This window comes from Macrobrachium rosenbergii, chromosome 29, assembly GCF_040412425.1.
Source record: "Macrobrachium rosenbergii isolate ZJJX-2024 chromosome 29, ASM4041242v1, whole genome shotgun sequence".
Taxonomy (NCBI): domain Eukaryota; kingdom Metazoa; phylum Arthropoda; class Malacostraca; order Decapoda; family Palaemonidae; genus Macrobrachium; species Macrobrachium rosenbergii.
In genome coordinates, this window is record NC_089769.1 from 9702084 (window position 1) to 9726401 (window position 24318).

General features: G+C 36.2%; 1 protein-coding gene across 12 annotated transcripts in view; it reads right to left on the reverse strand.

The window, feature by feature from the left end:
- The window catches only part of FoxP (forkhead box P), a 1520060-nt gene that overhangs the window by 435625 nt on the left and 1060117 nt on the right, over positions 1–24318 (reverse strand). Inside the window, exon 1 of one of the 12 annotated variants that reach the window (XM_067130991.1) lies at positions 14485–14503. The exons of the other annotated variants lie outside the window; for them this stretch is intronic. The gene's annotated coding sequence lies outside the window, so the exon portion shown is untranslated. Of the gene's footprint in view, positions 1–14484; positions 14504–24318 lie in introns of those variants that run through there. 12 annotated transcript variants of the gene reach the window in all.

The window sequence follows — 24318 nt, forward strand, 5'->3', positions numbered from 1 at the left end:
TTACTATCATTTAACACCTACAAATGTCGATGTACTTTAGAATATATCTATCTTTTATGAAGATGAAAATTCACACATTTCTTCTTTCTATTTGTTTGTCGCATTTATCGTTTCCTTGCTTTATCACAATATATTTGGTTATTGCTAAGTTTATATCACAATATATTTGGTTATTGCTAATAACAACGATACACAAAATTATAAACGCTGCTATGATTTAGTAAGTCAGATACAACAACCAATGAAAGTCATTCTATAATACGTGACAAACTGCACAACAACAATTCTCTCTCTCTCTCTCTCTCTCTCGTCATTAACTGGCAGAACAACAAATGACCCCAAGCTTTGAAACACAAGCAAAGAAAATATACCGAGTCTTGCGATGGGCGACTCAAACAAACAACCAAAGGGAAAAGCATGCGAGGCGTCATTGGCAGAAGGCGAGAAGGAGTCTACTAATTATAACACTCACTTTTTGCTTCCAAAATATCTTTAATGATATTTCATTCGGTGGAAATCGATTTCAAGGCGACAGAGATCTTCTTTGTGACAGAACTGAGATAATACCTTTGGTCCAGGGGTTAACAGAGTTTTATGTTAATTAGTCAATTGTATGTTTCAAAAGATAATTTACATACTTTATGTTGGTTTGTCAGTAACATGTTTCAAAAGATATTTTACATAATTTTATGTTGGTTTTTCAGTAACATATTTCAAAAGGTAACTTAAATAATTCTATGTTGATTTTTCAATAACATATTGCATAAGATATTTTACATCATTTTATGTTAATTTGTCAATAACATACTTCAAAAGATATTTTACACTCTAAAAATAAAGCTGATGTTTATAAGATTCAACTTTATAGAGCAAGCATTCCAAAAAAATTAAAACATACTTATTTATGTCGCTGTCGTATCTGTTAACGATTAATCGGTTGATTTCCTTGTACTTGCAGTAATCAATGGAAAGACGCAGAATTCAACCATTGACTCAATAATATTTTACTTACTGTCAATGTTTTCATCGTACCGGCATTTAAAAATAATATAAACTTTAACCAAATTGAACGTGAATGCCACTAAACACTGAATAAATAATAGAATGTATACTGTATATTCAACATGTTTATAGCATTCCGTTGCACCCTCTTCAATTCACCCATGAACAAAAAGTTTGTTTACCTCACTTAATTTTCGGCAAAGTCTGGGCGCTTGCTTATGAATAGTTACCGAATAACTCGTTTAATTTTTACTCATTTAATGGGTTAACAACGTAATTTTTCAAAATGCATATAAGCAATTCATATATATATATATATATATATATATATTATATATATATATATATATATATATATATATATATATAAATGATATATATATAATGTGATGAAATTTCCTACACATGAGTTCGTTCATCCTAGACTTAGAAATTAAAGCGCAGGTGTGGTAGTTACAGTAACATTCTTCCCCTGGAGCTATTCACAATTAGGAGTAAATGGATTATTGTGCGTGCTTGTGTGTATATATATATATATATATATATATATATATATATATATATATATATATATATATATATATATATGCTTACGTTAATGTGCTTCTTTAAAAGAAACGTGTTTCTCAGAAGTTCCTAAGCCCCAAGTTCCCCGTACGCGCTGTGGTAAGGAAGAAGCAGACAAAAAAATAATGTGCATGCATAAATATATTCATGCAAGCATGCATACAGAAAAACTGACGTGCGTAAGAAAACAGCCGCTCCTAACGAGAATACCACGGCTGAGAAGCAGAAAAAAAAGGGGGGGAAAAATAGGGCGCAACTCTAGCACCGGCGATATCATTTAAATGCCTTAATCGAATATGAGACCCTCTCCTTCCCTTAGCCCTATCCCCCAGGCCCCCCCCCCTCCTTCGCAGGTAAATATAACCTGCGTCAAATCCATGAGGAAATAATGTAGTGTTAAGAACAGGTGTTGAGCCAGGTGCGATATTTTTACCTGGCGTCTTTCACCTGTCTGCTAGTAATTATTATGGCAACTGCCCAACCCTACTTACCTTTGCACTCGCATCAGACAACAGCGTTTATTGTGATCCCTACTAGACAAGTACTGTTCGAATGCAGCTCTCGGAAATATGGGGTTTCATTTTTTTTCTCCTGATGATATTCCACTTCTTATTTGATATCTGTCTTCAATTTATCACATTCTGGCGTCTTTATTTTAATGGTGAAGAGTCAAGGACGGGCATAGCTTCTCAAATCGAACTCGGTAATTTCAGCAGAAATAGCGCTAAGCAAACTGTCATTCTTAAGAGACGAAAGACACGCCTCTAAAACAAGATTTATTTTGAAATCTTTCACAACCATGCATTCAAGAAATTAGTGTTCTGAAGTACTATTCAACTTTCGCGCTTGGAGCTTTCCCATTCTAACAAGTTCCATAAAGAATATGAAAATTAAATTATTGCAATATAGAGATACAGAAGTACACGGCACAGAAAGGCAATTTTCTTTATATAAACAACAAATCATATGATTTTCACTGAACACATCACATGGGCTTCACATTCTAAGACAGTTTACAATTTCTAAGACTTTACAATATTTACTTCCCCCGATAAAGCTTTTATATGAGCAAACAAATACCCATTTCGCATAAACTGTCCCGGAGCAAAATCATTGCTCGAGCTAGCTCTGTATCTGATCGCCTCGCACATGGCTGAGATTCATTCGATAAAAAGCACTTGGGTATCAGGAATCTCGACAACACTAAAAAAAAACAAGAACAGAATGAAATGCAAAGGAACCGAACTTAAGCAACGATCACACGACAATCATCGGAGATTACTTGTATCCAAAGCACTCAGTGATTAGGATTCTTAACAAGTCAATGAAAGAAAAGAAAATATATAACAAAAATAAAATATAAATCACCACGTGCCACGACTGTAATGAGAAAGCTCAAAAAGGAATGCCCGAATCGATGCCTTCGCTGTATAATCAACACGTCTTCAAGGGGTTTCACAAAATCCAGGAAAATTTATCTTGGCATGACTGTGGTACTTGGGAAGCAGTAATGGCAGCTATTGATTGTTTGCCCAACACGCGATCATGCAACATTTTCTCTCTCTCTCTCTTTCGGACTGAGCGAAAATCTCGATATTCGTGGCACTGCTAAACAACAGTGTGTATATTCTTAATGGGAAATGAACCGCGCAAAGAAAAAAAACTAGTCTGAAGAAACGAAGGTTCGAAGATCCCCTCCTACAGGTCATGTACCAGACATCATCACTACTTGTACTGGAAGCTCTTTCGCGTAATCACTGATGTGACTTGTCGTTTGTTAAAAGAAAACCTTAATTGTTTTTAGTCCCTCCAAAGTCCTGCAACCATTTCGACATTTAGCGTTAATTATCTATGAACTTGTGAGAGCTATATTTGCAACCATATATCTGCTTCTTATCCATAGGTCCCTACAAGTTAATTAATATGAACTTCGCGTCCAGAGTATAATTCTACGGGATTGCCTCCGTCCTGACCTAGATTGATTAAAGTTATTACACATGTGTATGCCCGATTCTCTTTTCTGAACTATACTTATTTCACTCCATTTACTATAATGTACCTAAATCACTGTCCTATTTTCGCTCAGCCAAGGCAATCGGTCATATTTTCGGAGGCAAGCTTTCACCTGGGTACTTTACTACATAGTTATATTGGAGAAAAAAAGTAAATAAAAAAAAACTTGACGTAACTAATCTAAGAACTTGGATAACTGTCATTGGTTTCATGCTCCTCATTGTCTTGGGGGTATATATTTATCTTCAGCAGGTTTCCAGACCAGACTTTGACCTACATTCCCCTTATCGATGTAATACGAGATGGATTCTGAATTTTGCAAACTCTTCCACAGAGCTACAATTTTTTCTGATTCCTACAGGGTTCCCAGTTCAAGCAGCTTGGTTACCTCTTCCTGTTCTTTTCCGTTTCTCCTTCTTTTCCTTCTTCAAATGGAAAACTATATTAATCAGCCGGGAACTTGTTATGTGAAATTCACAGCATAAGTCTATAACACTATACCCTTCCATTCATAACTTCTTTTAATCAAGTGGTCACAACACACCAACCTTCAGAGGTCGTGCAGACATACATGTGGACCTATCCCAATCTTTCATTTTCTGCTACACTTCCTTTTCAATCTTGACTTCAGTTACTTTTAGACGAAGTTCCCTCTTTCCCAGGGTGTCCATCTTGTCCTTTGCAAATCAATGATGTTCAAAGAGAGAGAGAGAGAGAGAGAGAGAGAGAGAGAGAGAGAGAGAGAGAGAGAGAGAGAGAGAGATGAGGGAAAAATAGTGTATAATTTACTACTTTTATTGCTCAGCCTCTCTCTATGGCTGGCGGCCAAAAGCTGAATGTCCTTTTTTCCTGAATATTTACGTGTAATTTATTATTACTTTTTGCACTTGTCTTTATTGGTCCTTTTAACAAGCAATTCTAAAATATTTGTAATTTGCTAGTGCCTTTTGAACTCAAATTATCATCAATATTTTTATTACTGTTCTTACTGTACTCATCCTTAATATTGTTATTATGATCTTTAATAATGAAGTAATACTAGCACTTTTTTTCAAAACATAAATTTCGTAACGACGGAAATTTAAACATCTTTATCGATTTCAACATTTGTACTGTTATATCAGAAACTAAAACTGCTTCAGAGCAACTCCAGCAAAAAAAAAAAAAAAAAAAAAGATAAAAATGTATAAAATTCTACTTCAGCTTCAGGAGAGAAAACGTCATGTTTCCTTTCGTCGATTTATGCAAAACAGTATGATATTCATCGCGGAGCAGGCAACAACATTCATGTTTACATTGTCGATTTCTTGGGCTAATTCTCGGTTTCATCTTCTATCAGGGTAAATAACCGTGTTTTGGCGTAATCATATTTTCTGCATGCACGCCATGCCTTGCACAACAGGCAACCCGTAATTCATTACACCGGGGGCGATAACAACCGGTAGTTTTAATAACCTCTTTTTATAGATGGTATATGCAGCGGCTACCTTACAATCATCAGGTAGGTCACCAGTTGCTGCCGTCACAACTATGTGATTACAGGCACGATGTTTATGGCTAACTTCTTGCGCATTCGAGTAGGGATTCCAACTAGAGAATTTACCTTAGTCTTTGTCTTCTTTTGTTAATAGTGTAGACTGACGAGGGGGCAGCCAAACCCCCTGTCTAGCCCAGGCCTGAAGGATTGATTGATTTGTTTACGAAATCCGGTGTCGCAAGAGCAGGATGGAAACAAGGACAAAGAAGTAATTAGAACAATAAGTTGGTCTCGCCACCTCATGAACGATGGAATCTTACGGTTATCAATGAACACAGAAGCGGAAAATGAATTCTAGAGCTCCAGAGTCTGAGTTGAAGGGAAAAAGAGGCAATCTTCGAACCCACCAGCAGTTGCAAAATCTAGGTGTGTCGGAATCATCTCGAGTGTCGACATGGTTATAGTCTGTTCTCACTATTCATATTAAACTGATTCTTCGAATTATTCTATTGTGCACGCCCATATAAAATAAAATTATAATTTAGAATTGAAGTTTTGATGATTTATGGCCGACATTTATATACAGAACTTCATAAAAATATACTTTTTTTTAAACATATGTAACCAAATACTACAACTAGACTGAAAGTTTGTATATGCATACACAAGTACACATGGTATAATGTCTGTAAGCACAATCATATACCTGGACACGTTAATTATACATCTATACATACAACCAGTATCTTACGTGAGCGTGATCGTATGCACTGATATCACACACAAATATAATTACCGTACGAGTACCACTATTCAGTGAACATGCATACACAATTAAACAGGACATACATTTCGTGCGTCAATATATTATTCACTGATATCTTCCATAAACACAAAGCCCACCTTGACGGTTCCAACCAGCCAACGATTACCCGCAACATCATAAACTTGAAAGACTTGCGGCAAATACTTGAGCTTCAGTAAACCAAGCCTCCATCGCTCAAAATGTCTTACTCATGTTTCTCATGTGAATATTGAAGTTGTCCATTACACAAGAGACATAAGCGTAGTCTTTCATTTGTAACAAGGTCTTTTTTTTTTAAGTTTATCTTTACGAAGGTTTTCTGTAGTGTGGAAGTACCGGAAGACATCTAGAAAAATCTCGTATGGCATCATTAAATAGCAAGGGATCGCCTTCATTCAAATATTTTTTGTCTTTATTCCATCCATGAAGGGATGCGTCTACTGAGAGAGAGAGAGAGAGAGAGAGAGAGAGAGAGAGAGAGAGAGAGAGAGGGTTGGTTGGTTGGTTGTTGGGTTGGGGTAGTAGAAAGCCAATCAAAGCGCAAAATACAAAGTTTCTTTTAACGGGTACTATCCCCGTGGGGCGCTGAGCTGAGTTGCTGATTTTAGATGACTTAAACCAACTGTGTCATTAACCGAACGGGTAATTTGGACAGGCTAGAAGTGCCGTACAGAGACACCAGGACGACTTCTTATTCTTCTTCTTCTTTTTCTCCTTCCTCCAAAACCGCCTCCTATTCTCCAGAAGACGCCTCCTAAAATACTCATCCTACTGTCCTTGAATTTCACATCCTCGCCCTGCAATGAAATATAAGTTAACTATTCTTCATCCTCCTAAACCTAAAAAGAACCTGCCCTACTCCTCCTTCTCCTCCTCCTCCTCCTCGCCAACCAAGGAAGACCCCTCCTGTTTCCCCTCCACTACACCTCATGAAAAACCTATTCTTTTCCCTCCTAATTCTGACCTTCCTCAAACCCTTCCCCTCAAAAAAGGACATATTTCTCCTCCTTATCCTGAGGGAACACTTCCTGCTTCCTCGTCTCCAAACGCCTCCTACTCATCCTTCCACTCCTCCCAAGAGGGCAGACACAAATAACTCTATATTCTGCATATCCCACTGTTTGTCAGTCCCTTATTATAATTCTTCTGATGTCGCAAATTGGAATATTATTTCTCGCCCCATTGGGTCACTCAAATCGCCTCCTTTTTAGCCCTTCCTCCTCATATAATGAGAATGTGCAATTCATTCGTTCGCAATTTTTTCCCTTGGAAGGAAGAACTGGGTGCCAAAGACATTTTCACGCAGTCTTTCGTTCGCGAAAATTTCAGCGCGCGGTGAAAAATTAAATTTTCCATCTGAGCAGATTCACCTCCCTATTATCTCTTGTCAAAATTCGTTTTGATGGTTTTTACAGAACAATCACAACTGATTCAAAACTGTATGCCTTGTTATAAGGGTGTAATGTTGTCCTGACAACTTAGATGTTAATCCCCACAACAACAACAACAACAACAACAACAACAACAACAACAACAATAATAATAATAATAATAATAATAATATAATAATAATAATAATAATAATAATAATAATAATAATAATAATAATAATAATGCATACAGTATAGAATGAAGGTTCGAGTAAAAGTGGCAGATTACAGTAGAATTAAAATCGGTCTGCATCCAATAAATATACGTCCATTGATCCAAAATTGAAGAGGAATTAAATATACAAAAGCATGCATAGTTCACAGCTGCAAATCTATTAAACTCACAAACACAGCAACAATATTCCAAGCCTTCTGTTATTTTCTTTCATTTAATCTAATTGTCTACTGCACCTTCATACTGTATTTGTATACGAGCTGGAATCAAGAATATTATTATTCTCATTATTTCAGTTTCTAGTGCTGTCAAAAATGTAGAAACGACGTAATTTTGCGACCACATTGTACTTATATCACTTCATGTGCACTATGAACAAATATTTGTAGAGGTTCGATGCTTGGTGAACGTTAACAAATGTACACAAAAAATTTGGTAAAGGTAAAATGGTCCTTTGTTTTGTTCCGATGTTATAATGAAAACAATTACCAATATAATAATAAACAAATTTTTAACACATACCGTCAAAATATGCTGTCCCCATACCCTAACAAAATGATGGTAAGTGCTTTATTGAGCACTGGGCATTATTTACCATAACAAAGTGATGGTAAAATGATATTTTTTTCTAACATCAATGTGCGTTACTGCAGCTGAAAATAGGAATCAAGAGTGTTTTGAGATGGTTCGGAAAGTGTATAGAATGGCAGGTGTCACGGGCGGCTAATACTTCCGTTTGCTTCCTGCTCAGATATGGGACAAGATAAACTGATAAACATATCCAAAAACTATAAGTAGTATGCAACTGGGAAGTTGATTAGGAGGAGGAGAGAGGAAGGCATAAGTAGGACTGTATACTATAAACGGTGTGAAAGATATACTGAAAAAAAGGAGGCTTAACATCTACGAAACAAGAGTGTAGGTAAGACAGAAGTGAGTGGCATACTGTGTACAGGGGGATTTGACATGCTGCTGGTGAGTCATCCATGTCGATGTATGAAGCGGATAGTGATCCAGCTTTTTTGCAAAGGGGAGAAGTTCATCCGCGATTCAGCAATTTAAGTGTAATGTAGCAACAAACGTTTTCTTTTCTTTTCTTGAGGGCTACCCTCCCTCTTAGAGGAAACGATTTAAAGTTGATAAAAGATACAGACACGCCTTTATATATATATATATATATATATATATATATATATATATATATATATATATATATATATATATATATATATATAATATTTTATCACATACACAATTGTTCTGTGCATTAGTAGAATTACTAAAAGGACCTCATTCAAACTGGATGATGTACGGTTACTTGATAATGTGGACTGTTTGTCCAAGAAAGCTTGTAACTTTTTCTGAATAAATACTCCATTAGATACCATCCAGTTTGAATGAAGTCCTTTTATAATATATATATATATATATATATATATATATATATATATATATATATATATATATATATATATATATACATATATATATACATATATATATACATATGTACAGTATGTATGCATATATAATCACAAAAATCTTTATGACCGAAAAAGATAGGAAAGGAAATCCCTAGAATAACTGGCAAGTCCACTTTGCTGAAGACAATAAACACAAATCCAAGTCGGATCTACCTAACAAGTAACATCTCGGGGCGAAATCCATACGTAATCTATGCCTGACACTTCAGAGGAAGAAGTTATGCAGCAACACAACAATTGAGCGAACGCTCGAACGACAGAAATCGATGGCTTCGGCTTCGCAAATTGCTCTCAATCTCGCTTTTGTTTTCTCTGGCTGTCATCGCAGCTTATAATCAACTTCGGGCTGTCGCGAAGAGAGAGAGAGAGAGAGAGAGAGAGAGAGAGAGAGAGAGAGAGAGAGAATAAAAATCGTTCAATGCTTATCATACAACGGGACCAGAGGCAAGGCTCTGTTTGAAGAACAAGAAGAGGAAACACGTGCAATTCTAAACCTGTGATTTTGGGTCCACAAAAATGAAACGAGTCTTCAACAAGAGGTCTTATTTTTCACAAACGATAACAATTACTACTCGAGGGTAAAAATGGTAAAAAAAGTAGTGTTTAATCACCGCCAGTGACCCGAGAATGTGAGGTACTTTGTCACACTAATAACTTTCATGTCGTAAAATTAACCTCCTCCGATATTCGCATATGTGCAAAAGTTATAGATAAGGTGAAAGATTCGCGGCGGGTGGGAGCCTCTGTGACGTCTGGCATCCTCTCTTTAGACTCATGAATAAAAGTAATAATATACATTTTTCCTCTATTTTTGCAAAAGACACCGAATCTTTGTCAAAAGATCCCGGGAGCCAATGGCAGGTTGTTAGGTCTGGAGGGGACGTCGGGAGGGGGAGGGAGGGGAGGGGGTTACGAAGGCGTGGCCACCTACATTCCAGAGTTTTCACACTTCTTCGTCTGTGTCGTTTCGTTATATATCGCCGCCTGGACGCTTCTCGCGAGTAAGATCCGGACTGGAAAACGAATCAGATAACGAGGAGTCGCTACGGGAGGAGGCGTAAGTAACGTCACAGTATCGTACTCTCGAGTACCGGCTGGATTCGGGTTGCATTAACCAAGATATTTTTCTTGAACGAAAACGTTATTAAGAGGGAAAAAAAGGAGTGAGACAGAGGAGGGGGGAGGGGGTGTGGGATGGGGTGGGAGCGGGATAACCCACGCGAGAGCGCCGGCTTGTTTATATTTACGTGTTTACACAGGCTTGTTTACACTCCCCCTTCACTCCTCCAGCCCGACCACCCTCCCCATTACTCCACCTCGCTTCCTCCTTCCTCCTACTCCGTTAAACGTCCTTCCTCCTCCCCCCCAACATCCCTCCCTCCCACCCACCAGCACCATCTCATTTCCCATGTCCTTCCTATTTTTTATCACATGTCTCTCCCTCTTTCTCTCGAGCTGCTTTTTATCGCATTCCCCCACTTACTCTCTCTTTCTCATATCTCTCTTTTTTTTTTTTTAATTCTCATATCATGCCTACCTCTCAACCCCAACCAACCCAACTCTCTCTCTCTTTCATGTCCCTTTTATTGCCACCTCTCTCTCTCTCCGTTACACTTATTACTCATCCAGTCCTTGCAATGTCAATTGCCAATAGAACAAAGAGAGGTTTTCTAACTGTGTACTCCTCTTTCGGTCAGATTTAAGTAATTCAACTACTAATCAGTTATTACTCTTATTTCACCAACCTTACACTTCTTACCCGTTTAATTTAAAATACCATTAAATAACTAAGACGAAACGGGTTTCCCAACAGCTATGCAAGAAGCTGAAAACAATTTTTTCCAAACTTATAATGAACTTATATAAATTGGTTTCTCGTCTATGAAATAACGCCCAGAACGGTTTCAGCCGCTTTCTCACTATTAGAAGATGACGTCAATAAACAGATACCCTTTCTTGACAGTAACCCTTGCAGCTCTCATTACCCTTCCCCTTTCTTAAAAGCAACTCTTATAACCCAGCTTCTTTTCTCTGTACATGATGTCAAAATTGCGTTCAAGATTTGGTTATAGTATTAATGAGGATCCGACCAATAGCATGAAATCCACTACTAATTGGCCACTTAGCCGTGAGTGTGTGTGTGTGTGTGTGTGAGAGAGAGAGAGAGAGAGAGAGAGAGAGATTTAAGTAACATGAGTCGCATGTGTTATCGTCGTCGATGCTTTCTGCCACTACAATGTGGTAAAGGAATGAAAATTACTTGCATTAAAATATAGAAAAATTTTTTCTTCTAAGCCTCTGAAATTAAACAATATCCTAATACCTACAAATACTCTATCACTGACCATTTGATAATGAAAAGAAAAAAAATAATCTAAGGGTCATTAAGACTAAAAATAAAAAAACTAATCCATACTAAACGGCTACGACTTTTAATCCAGAATGTTATGATACACATGAACTGAAAACTAATCCATACTAAACGGCTACGACTTTTAATCCAGAATGTCGCGATACACATGAACTGAAAACCAATCCATACTAAACGGCTACGACTATTAATCCAGAATGTTACGATACACATGAACTGAAAACTAATCCATACTAAACGGCTACGACTTTTAATCCAGAATGTTACGATACACATGAGCTGAAAACTAATCCATACTAAACGACCACGACTTTTAATCCAGAATGTTACGATACGCATGAACTGAAAACTAATCCATACTAAACGGCCACGACTTTTAATCCAGAATGTTATGATACGCACGAACTGAAAACTAATCCATACTAAACGACTATGACTTTTAGTCCAGAACGTTACGATACACATGAACCGAGTCACAACAAATGAAGGATCCCATCTAAGAATATGAGCGAAGGATAAGGGGTTAAGCGTGAGGGTTAATGGAGTGGTACACAACTTGAGGAAGGTGATGACACATTCCTTTTCACTGGTATAGAAAAGTATCTTAATGGTGAAAAAAGAGACCATCAAAGCTACTCAAAAGATCGGTCAGTGTCGTCATCAGCTACTTAACTGCTTCTTAAACACAGGTAGATTAAATGTTTCAAGCAAAAATAAGAAAGGCTGGGAATTTCTAATACCGGAAGCGAATAATATAAGGAGCTGACTGAATTAGATCCTGATTGTAGTACAGCACCTAAGGTGTTGAGAATCCCGACGTATGAAAGCATGAATGGACGAAGCAGCTATAAAATTATACTATCTATAGTTGACTATTTATTTTACTACAACTGGTAGCAAGGTTAATGGTACAGTAAAAACTCCTATAACGTGCATGCATCTGAAATTTAATCTAAAAGTATACGTTCTCTGTAGACTGACTGATTTCTAATGATTTCCTGTTCTCAAGCACAATTATTCGAAGGACTGGTCTCAAATATTTCAGTAATTACAATGAGTGCTCGGCTCACGTTTTTCATTTTCTTTAAATAATTTTCAAAAATATCTTATCTCATACTTAAAGATAAGAAACTCTTACGTCATCTTCAACGCATTTATTATCCTTGTTATTATTAAAAGTAGGCAGCTTATTGTTATTTTACGTATGAAGGACGTTAACATTAATATTTATATTCACACTGTAGCTTTAAGTTTATATAAATAATGACTTTCAAACCACGAATAACGCAGTGTGAACAAAATCTAATCTTTGTCCATATACCAAAAATTTAATTGTCCATAGTACCATTATAACCGTTTTTTCCAAATACTCATAAATATATGTCGTTCATATCACTATTTCTATCGTCCTTATTGCTTTACTGCCACACATAAGCACGGAGAGCATAAACATCATCATCACCATCGCTGTTATCATCATTAATACCGTACCCATCTCCATAAACAAATATGAGTTCAAACGCTGCAACAAGAGATCGTGATAAAAAAACAACTACCAGTGCGCCTCTGGCAACACGCAGTATCTCTTAACGCATAATACAGAATAGGTCACGAAAATTAAGATATGCATTCATAATTTTGCATTCCATTCATTATACACGAACCTTAAACTCCATTAATAAAAACCAGTAACCTATTTGAAGCAATAAAAAGGATAGAGGGTGGGAATCATTTAAAAAGCTGTAGACCCGTTTCTTGAACAGTTATGGTAATTATTGTCGTAATATCATACTACATTTTTTTTTAGAATTTACGTGAGTATAGTTTCAACAAAGACCACTTGCAAAACTTGAGTTATCATCCCGATTTCTTCTGCATTTACTCAAATATGCTGAATTCACTACATCTTGGTCTCTTTCTGGACTGATAAAGCTAAGGAAATCTATATAATAAAATCTCAACTGAATCACACCTGACATTAGATTTGCTTTCATAATTTAATTTCATCAATACAAATTGCCAATGAAGGAGAAATGCAAAAAAAAAAAAAACAGAAATAAATGATACAAAAATTATATAATAAGACATCCAGCTGTTCATTTACCTAAGTCACAAAAATATGGGAGCAATGAAATGAGTCCATTCAACAGTTAAAAACTACAGCAAAGAGAAACATAAAAAGTCATTTTACCTCTCGGTTACTCGTCTACATATCAAAAGCGAAAGAGGTGCGAAGTATAAGAACACATCTTAAAAAAAAAAACTATAACATCGGCAAAATAAAACAAAAATAAAAGAAGGCTACAGATTGAAAGATATCCTACCGCTTGCCTCTGAGTTATTCCTGAATACCGCATAAACGGAATCAGAAATGTAATGACGGAATTCGAAAAAAGGTGATCTGACGGCATTAGAAGAGAACGAAAGAAATGTAACAGCTAAAAGAAATAAAAATAAAATAAAATACAAAATATCTCAGTCCTCGGTTGTCCCTTCGTCTGAAAAAAATTAAAAATAAAAGTGGGTGTGTGAAGACAGGGCTGATAGGTCTGGGGAGAAGGGGGAAGGCAATCTTTCGACCCATACAGTATCTACTACATTATTCCCTAACTCACCCACTTAATACTTTCTCGTGAAGTAGAAAGGTAAAGGGGAGAGGGGATGGAGGGGGTGGGGGTTGGGAGTTCTCCAGGAAATATTCAAAGAGGTCTAGTTTCTGAAATTTTAAAGTAAACCACATCCCTCGAGGAGCAATTCCCAGTGAAATCTTGTCAAGAAAATTGCCCAGCAACCACCATTTCATGACAACAAAATTAAATGTCAAAAATAATGAAAGTTTGCCATTTCAAGTCCTCAATCCCAGGGCTTGTCTCGACAGTAAATATACAACATCTAAATCTCCAAGGCACCGCAGTAAATAAACAGTTATTTATTTAATGATACTCTTCAGAGAGAGAGAGAGAGAGAGAGAGAGAGAGAGAGAGAGAGAGAGAGAGAGTCGGCAAAATCTACTCATATGACGAAGACCAGAATACGCTGTGGTTCCTATTTTGGGAATAGCGGGAATAGAAAGTAAGAACACGTTCAGTAGTTCCTATTTTGGGAATAGCGGGAATACAAAGCATTTTGCAATAAAAATAATAAACATTTATCTACATACCCTATGTGCTACAGCGCCTATCAATATACTACTCGTGTGAAGAGGATAACCATACCTGAAAAGGGGAAAAAAAAATTAGTATACATTATACTCCATTAAAACTTCCAAAAATTGTATAGACAAATTACTGCCTATCTATACAGATAAACAGATTGAGACTTTTCATCCACAGGGCGTATACATAATCCATTTTTATTATACATACGTACGCACACACACACACAAACATATATATATATATATATATATATATATATATATATATATATATATATATATATATATATATATATATATATATTACTAAAAGGACCTCATTCAAATTGGATGGTATCTAATACGGATACTTGATAATATGGACTGTTTGTCCAAGAAAGCTTGTAACTTTTTCTGAATAAAAAACTCCATTAGATACCATCCAGTTTGAATGAGTTCCTTTAGTAATTCTACTAATGCACAGAACAATTGTGTATGTGATAAAGTTAATATATATATATATATATATATATATATATATATATATATATATATATATATATATATATATATATATATATATATATATATATATATATATATATAATATATTCATTCAATTCTCCTTCACATCTAAACTGGGAAACAAAAACCAAGACCAAACGAAAACACTCGTTCAACAAGAGAAAAGAAAATCCGAGGGATTACGAGAGAAGACTATCTCGGAATCGAATTATCACGAAATAAGGATATTAGCGTCACAACAGCAGCAACACATTAAGGATTTGGTCACATTAATCATGGACTAACGTGACTGTTTCTGGCTCTCAGCTGAGAGAAGAGTCAATATGAATGTGAAGTGTGGGGATGGAAAGAAAAGCAAATAAACACACACACACAATATCATATATATAACTACATATATATATATATATATATATATATATATATATATATATATATACTGTATTATATAAATATAAAATACACACATACACACACACACATATATATATATATATATATATATAGATTTATCTATGTATGTATATATATATATATATAATATATATGTGTGTAATGTATATATATATATATATATATATATATATATATATATATATATATATATACATACATACATACATACATACATACATACATATATACAAAGTACATGTATATGATGAGTAGTTACAACGGAAGAGACGAAGAAGACATAAAAAGTGCTGGACAAATGAGTTAGAGAAGGATTGGAAAGAAGGGGGCTTAGTATTTATGAGGCAAAACAGTGCTTGCACGATTGAGGTGAATGGCTGAGTGGGAGTAGGGGTCCAATGTGTTGTTGGTGAGTCTTCTGTGTAGGTATATGGAATGGTTAAAGTCATGTTAGTTTTCATTAGTTAAACTTGAAAGCTATAAATAAAACGGTCCCGAGGTGAAACGGCTAATGTCGTTCTCCTGAAAAATCCATCCTGCCTCCGTTGAGCTAATCAGTGTATTGCGTACATGGTGGCCAACCGAATGTGACGGATCTTAGCCAGGTAGAGAATAGCATGGGGTAGCAACCTCATTCTAACAGGCTTCTTGAAATTCGTAGGGTTAACACCCTCAGCCAGTCATTCTAGTGAGAAAAAACCGTACAGCTTAAAATACACACACACACGTATATTATATATACAAATACATATGTATTTTATAAATATATATTATATATATCTTTTATATACATACATACAGTACATATACATAATATATATACATACATACATACATACATACATACATACATACATATATATATATATATATATATATATATATATATTGTATATATACAGTATATATATATATGCATGTGTGCATATGTACTTATATCCTAAAAAAAGAAATAGATTTAAAAAGATTATGAACATGTCATCGTCACTATCAAAATGAGTGAATGAAGGGCGAATCACCTCTGTACAGAACTTCAACCTCAGCGTGTACTTCTGCCCTTATCCGAACATAAGTCACTTACCCCTAAACCATACGTGACCATGAACTTCATGGACATTAAGTCACCATAGCTCTAATGACCTAGGAGTTTCAAGGTCTCCACTTCCTTATTCCTCTTTCTCTTTACATATATATCATACATATCTCTCTTCCCATACACTGTATACATATATGTATTTTTTAACATCATGCCGTCTACCCCAAAAAAATGGGTGGCTTTACGGGAAATAACAACACTTAATCTGCTGAATCGCAGATAAGCTGCCTTAAATTATTACAATAAAAGCAAAAAACCACAAATAATGCAGTACACGAGACATCGGTTGCTTTTCAAGTTCCTGGACGATTCACAAGAGCAAGCAAGAAAGCCACTTCTGACTCCCTGAAGTGGAAATAAGAAGCATTTTAATTAAGGAGGATTTTATGAGAGGCCGTCATGAATGTTGCAGTCATAAATCTTTTTGCAATCATTCTTTTACCTTAACAAGGTTTTTGAGAACTATCAACGAGCAAATGAAATAGGTGTTTACTATGAGGAGAGTGATTATCCAGACTGTGTGTGTGTGTGTCAGAGAGAGAGAGAGAGAGAGAGAGAGAGAGAGAGAGAGAGAGAGAGAGAGAGAGAGAGAACTGAACACGTTCGTGAGACACCCGAGCAATGGACGAAACGAAACTGGCAGCTGCTTGTGTTTTATACATTCTAGTACTATGAGATACATAAGTCATACTGGCACAACAATCACTTCTAGATGCCATAATTCAGCATAAATTACGTCACAAATAACAGGTGGGCGTTGCAAACAACGGTATAGTCATATGCGCGCACACTGTACCTCACTTTCGCTTCAGTGACCCATTGCTACAGTATTCACAATAATAATAATAATAATAATAATAATAATAATAATAATAATAATAATAATGTTGTTAATACCATTATTAGTATTATTATTTTTATCATAAAAGATGAATTCCTTTGCCTTTAACTATCCTTTTATAAGAACAATTCCGAGTCACCAGCTTTCATAACAAAATACATATTTCCTTATTTGTGTTTTCAGGATAAAAAAAAAAAAAGTCTTTTAGTTATCATATATTTTGATACTCAAACAATACATATTCACCTATCACTACTTTGTTTACATGTCCTGCTTTTTAGATAAAAACAGTTATCTTGTTTCTGTTATAAGTACTTAAGCCATTAATGAGTCCATGGTGAGATCGCTTCTTAAAAATAAGGAGCATTTTATCTCTTAAGCACTGTTGATCATCCAGATCAACCTATTTCACACAACAGAAAAACACATCTCGTCAGATGACTTTGGGAGTTACCTTGACAAGGAACTGGTCAACATAAACAAGTGAACAACATTTACTGTAAGTTTGCAAAACAATGACTTTAAAGCGTCAATAATAACTGGGAATAAGTCTGATTCATTTTACTGTAGTGCGTGTTCTCTTTTTCACAACATTATTGCTAAGCTAATCGTGGTTTTCCTCATTCATGCAGAGAATGGCTCAAAGCTGCCCTATTTAGACTATACATTAAGTAAAATTTAATGCACTCTCAAAATCCCATCGTGTGCAAAATTTAGAAATTTCATTTGGAGAGAGAGAGAGAGAGAGAGAGAGAGAGAGAGAGAGAGAGAGAGAGAGAGAGAGAATTCCCATACGAAAAAAGTACCCTACATCTCCCAATGCACAACACAACGGCAAATACTAAGCAACAGGGAAGAGGAAGTAGTAATTAGCAGGCCTTGGTGCATTGTAATTAAAGCACCTCGAGTCTCTGTGATTGTGTTGTTATGCATCACATAAAACGAACAAAAAGGAAAAGGAAAAAAGATCGTTCATTTGTAGTAATGCCAAACACGGCTTATTACCCAGCACAGCTGTGTGGAGGGTATTTTTCACTTCATGTTTAGTAAACACGTAATGAGGCTATTGTCGACCCCGTCCACTATAATAGGATATGACGAATTGCTGGCATTTTTCCCTGCTGCCTTCATAACACTTGTGGAATCTGCAATCGATACAAAAACGGACGCTCTTCACTGTGAGGATATGATAACGTTTGAATGCACACTCTCCTTTTCCAGAGGAGGAGGAAGAAGAACACAAGGCGAGGAGGAGGAGGAGGAGGAGGAGGACTTGAATTGCAACGGATGCAAGGTTTCTCAAGATAACTTTTATTAAAACTAAAAATATGATATGACATTACACTGAAAGTGCATGACTCATTCTTCCAAGCGCAGAAAAGATTCATTCGTCAAAGAATGACAGAAGGGAAAATCAATTACTGGAAGACAGGTAAACTCACTGATCTCTTCAACAATATTATATAGAAATACTAATTCCTGAAAAAATAAGGGGGAGGAGGTTGAGGAAACTCAGCCTTCCATGAAGGAAGAGGAGAGGGAAGTTATCCTTCAATGGAAAGAAAGGAAGAGGAAAAACTCACTCTTAGATAAGGCAATGAAAACGAGAAAGGCTAAGAAGAAAGGAGACAGGCAAAAATTATTCTCCCATGAAGAAAGTGGAGAGGCAAAACTCACTTCGGTACAGAAAAAGGAGGGAAAACTCACTCTTCTGCGAAAAGAGGGTGCAGGAAACCTTGCTCTACTGTAAGGAAAGAGAAAGGGGCATTTCACTCTCTTACGATAAAAGGGGCGATGGAAAACTCATTATCCTATGAAGAAACTGGCAGCAAAGAAAACTCATTCTTCTACAAAGAAATGGAGAAGGAAACACCTCTACGAAGAAAGAAAGAGGGATAACTTATTCTCCTGCGCAGAAATGGGGGAAAACTTTATTCTACGGAGAACGGGAGAGGGATAACTCACTCTTCTGTGCAGTAAGGGGATACAGAAAACTCACACTTCTGTGAACAGAGTGGAGAGGGAAAACTTTATCTTAAATGACTAAAGGGATGAGGGAAAACCCCCTCCTCTATGAAGAAAGAGGAAGGGGAGAACTCACACTCCTAGCTTCTTAGAAGGGTAGAGGGAAAATCCACAATTTTATAAAGGAAAACTCATTCTTCTACAAAAAGAGGGTGAAAAGTTATTCCTCTATGAAGAAAGGGGAGAGGAATAACTCTTCCTTCTACGAAGAAAGGGAGAGACAAAACTCTCCTATATAAAGAGAGGGGGAATGGAAAACTCATATTTCTATGAAGAAAAAATGAGAGAAAACTCACTTTTACATGAAGAAAGTGTTGCAGTAAAACTTACCTCCCTCTAAGAAAAAGGGGAGCAGATAACCCACTTCCTTACAAAAAGGGGTGACGGAAAACTTAATCTACAAAGAAAGGGAGATGGAAAACTCATTCTTCTAAGAAGCATGGGAGATGGAAAACTCGTTCTTCTAAGGAGACTGGGAGATGGAAAACTCACAGAAAAGGGAGAGAGAGAAAACTCACTCTCCCCCAAAGAAAGTAGAGAGGGAAAACTCACTATTCTACTGGGAAAGAGAGGGGAGAATACCCACTCTTCGACAACTAAATGAACAAAGGGGATAGGATAACTCTCTCCTCTATGAAGAAAGGGGAGAGGCATAACTCATACTTCTCAGAAGAAAGAGTAGGGAGAAAACTCACGATTCTACGAAGAGACAGAGGGAATAAATAAATAATTTTTTTCTCAAAAGAAATGGGAGAATACCGAATAAATAAATAATTTTTTATCAAAAGAAATGGGTAGACGTGCCAAAAAACTATACCAGGAAAATTAAGGAAAGCACTTATTCTACCACGAAGAGGGATAATGCAACTATTCAAGCGCTACCAGCTCATCATATGAAGAGATGGGAGATGTGTTTAAGAATAAGCTCGACAAATATCTAAGATAAGACCATCCAAGACTGGAAGATGCAAAATATACCGGAAGATGCTCTCCTACGGAGATAAAGGAGAGGGAAAACTTACTCTTCTACAAAAAAAGGAGAGGGGAAACTCATTTTTCTAAGAAAGAGAGAGGGAAAGCTCACTTCTCTCCAAAAGAAACGGCGATGGAAAACTCCATCTGCAAACAGGGAGGGAAAACTCACTCTTCCACAAAGAAGGGGAGGTGGAAAACTCACTCTTCCACAAAGAAGGGGAGGTAGAAAACTCACTCTTCCACAAAGAAGGGGGAGGTGGAAAACTCACTCTTCCACAAAGAAGGGGAGGTGGAAAACTCACTCCTCCACAAAGAAGGGAAGGTGGAAAACTCACTCTTCCACAAAGAAGGGGAGGTGGAAAACTCACTCTTCCACAAAGAAGGGAAGGTGGAAAACTCACTCTTCAGCAAAGAAAGGGAGATGGGAAATTCACTCTCTACGTGAAAAACGCCATTTCTCCAAGAGAGGGGCGCAATCATTTCCTTGAAAAGATGAGGCAATGAAAGACAATTCTTAAAAGAAAGAGAGAGAAACCCAAGTTATATAGTTAAAATATAAGATGAATGAGCTATAACATTCGTTTTAAAATGAAAAGTTATGAAACCCTAACTTAGAAAAGAGAAATATGAAAGAAAGTCTCAAAAATCGGTGAGGAAAGATGCAGTAATTCATCCTTCTAAACTAAGGTTAACTGATTAGAAGCAGAGTAAAGGTAGGCTGCGAAGGGGGGCAGACCCATTGGTTTTTATAAGCAAGCGATTAACATGATAATAACGGTATGATCAATCAGAGGCAGAACGCGAGAGCTAATCACAGGAAGCCGGGCGCTTAATAAACAACCATACAAAAATTCATGAAAACACGGCCACCTGATCAAAAGATGTTTTGTTCGTCGACACAAACAAGTAGACAAATATGAGTGATTATAATAATCTAAGCAGAGGCTGAAAGAGTTAAGCATCACAATTGGGGTCATCCTGGTACTAAAAATTTAGAAGACTTCTACAAACCAACTACGTCATCATGTAAAAACAAACACAGACACGTGCGCACACACACACACACACACCTTCCTGTTATGATTTAAAAGGCCACTTTAAGCCACATGTAATGTTTCTCCCTCTCACTCTCGCTCTTTAAGAAAGTGAATTTCTTGAATTTACTTACATAAGGCACTTTCGAAACTCCGAAAAATTTTAAGTATATACCTATTTAATTAAACTCTCTCTCTCTCTCTAAGAAAGTGAATTTCTTCAATTTACTTACATAGGGCACTTTCGAAACTTCGAAATATTTTAAGTATATACCTATTTAAATAAACTCTCTCTCTCTCTCTTTAAGAAACTTCAATTTACTTATATAGGGCACTTTCGAATTCGAAAAATTTTATAGTATATACCTATTTAAATAAACTCTCTCTCTCTCTCTCTCTCTCTCTCTCTCTCTCTCTCTCTCTCTCTCTCTATATATATATATATATATATATATATATATATATATATATATATATATATGTGTGTGTGTCTAATGCTTAATCAAAAAAAGTTAACTATACCTTAGTTTAACCAGACCACTGAGCTGATGAACAGCTCTCCTAGGGCTGGCCCGAAGAATTAGACTTATTTTACGTGGCTAAGAACCAGTTGGTTTACCTAGCAACGGGACCTACAGTTCATTGTGGAATCCGAACCACATTATACCGAGAAATGAATTTCTATCACCAGAAATAAATTCTTCTCATTCTTCATTGGCCGGCCGGAGACTCGAACTCAGGTCTAGCAGAGTGCTAGCCGAGAACTCTACCGACTCGTCCAACGAGGAACTCAATGCTTAATCAGCTAACCAAGGGGAAATAAGACATAAATTATAAATCACGCTCAGAGTAATTACACACACACACATAATATATATAAATATATAAACGCAAACACAACTACCTGTTGTATTACGGGCCTCTCTCTCTCTCCCTCTCTCAATCACACACACTCGTATGAATTACCATTAACATGAAATAGAGCTGACACGATACCTAAGCCTGAAGTTTAGAAGTGCATCGCATTTGCAGGGGAGCAGGCATGAAAGGGGCTGATCATAAAATCCGCATATTTATTTGGATTTCTTGATGCCACCGAACAACCGTGTCGGCGCCGATGGAACCGGATAGTCACGCTTTATTGCAAACGATGAGATACACATTCCAAATGTTGAAGTTTTTAAAAGTCGCTTTCAAATTGACTTTGCAAACGTCTGTCATCTCTTATTTTCCATTTATCGAAAACAAACTTTTCATGCGATAAGCCATCTCTCTCTCTCTCTCTATATATATATATATATATACATATATAATATATATATATATTGCATATATATAATATACATATATTGCATATACATAACACACACACACACATATATATATATAGATGGAGAGATCGGCAGCATCTTCGCCTTCCAAGCGAGGGGATCCAGGTTCGATTCCTGGGCGAGGGTGGTTGTATGGGTATGCTGTGTTCAACACCCACTCTGCCTGTGTTGATTCAAGTAATGAATCAAATACATGGTTGTGAGAAGACTGAGATGGTCGACTTCCTTGTACTTTTTTTTAATGCTTTATTATTACAAGTCTATATCCGAGCTGGAAACCTTCCTTACGTGGGTTCGAATCCTGCCTATGAAAGTAGTAGTTTATTTTTTACTCCGCTTAGATATAAGTTTATAGTGGTAAGTGTATAAAAAAAACTGCGAGGAAGTCGAGAAGTTAAGAGGTCTTTGTGGCTAATATAGACTGATGTACACCCGGTGAAAGTAACGAGCAGATTATATAAATATTATATATATACATGTGTGTGCGCGCGTGCGTGATTTATAACATATTACTACTCATACATACAGACACATACATACATACACTCATATATATATATATATATATATATATATATATATATATATATATATATATATATATATATATATATAATGTGTGTGTGTGTGTGTGTGTGTGTGTGTGTATGTGATTAATAACATATTACCACTTATCCCAGGCATCAAACCCCTCCAGAGTAGTGGACAGCGAAATGTATTTTCTACTGAAAAAAAGAAAATAATTGGAAGTGAAGCACTTCAACGAACCCGGTCTAAAACCCATTCAGTTCATGAACGGAGGTTTCACTTCATTAATAAGGTGATCAAAAGTTCTCTTATTCTTCCTGATAAAAGGAGTTGTGTACCAAGCAAACGGGACGCACTCCGTGCAAAATCTTTGAAGTTAATTACCAAACCTTGTTTACACGGTGTATCTATCCCGGCTTGATTTAAATGGTATTTTGATAATGCAGGGCTTCTTCTGAAAAGCCTTCATTAGGAGGTAATGAAAAATAAAATGATTGCTACGCGCGTCGATCCACTAGAGAAATTTGCGCGAGCAATGTTATTATAGAGCACTGTAAAACGCTTCTTTATTTTGTATAAGAAGGCATAATCCTGAAGGAGGAGCCAGTCTTCATAAGAGGTGGTTTAGATGCAGTTTACAAGTAAAACTAAAGCATTCAACAACAAACACTTTCCCTCTCATTATTGCCCTTTTTCTATGATAAAGAAACCGCATTATCTGAAAAAAAAAAAAAAAACAAAAACATATTACACAGCCCTTTTCTAACTTACATTACTTAAAACTCTGAAAGAAATGAAGTGGCGTTTTATTTAAATCAAATAGTTTTAGTTTGCTACCAAGACCAAGGCAGAGAATATTTCCTTTGCTACTGCAATAACGAAAAGATTTTATGAATTCTATACATGAATAATTTCTATTTGCCTAAAACGTAATACATAACGCATCTCGCTTCAAAATCTGTTGCTATTTCTTAAAAATCAAATCTCGAAATTACGCTAGTTCCAGGTTGACATAAACTACAAGTCGAGTAAATAAGAAGAAATTAGGAAAGGAAAGAACGCAGGGGGAAAAATAGTAGGAGGCACTGG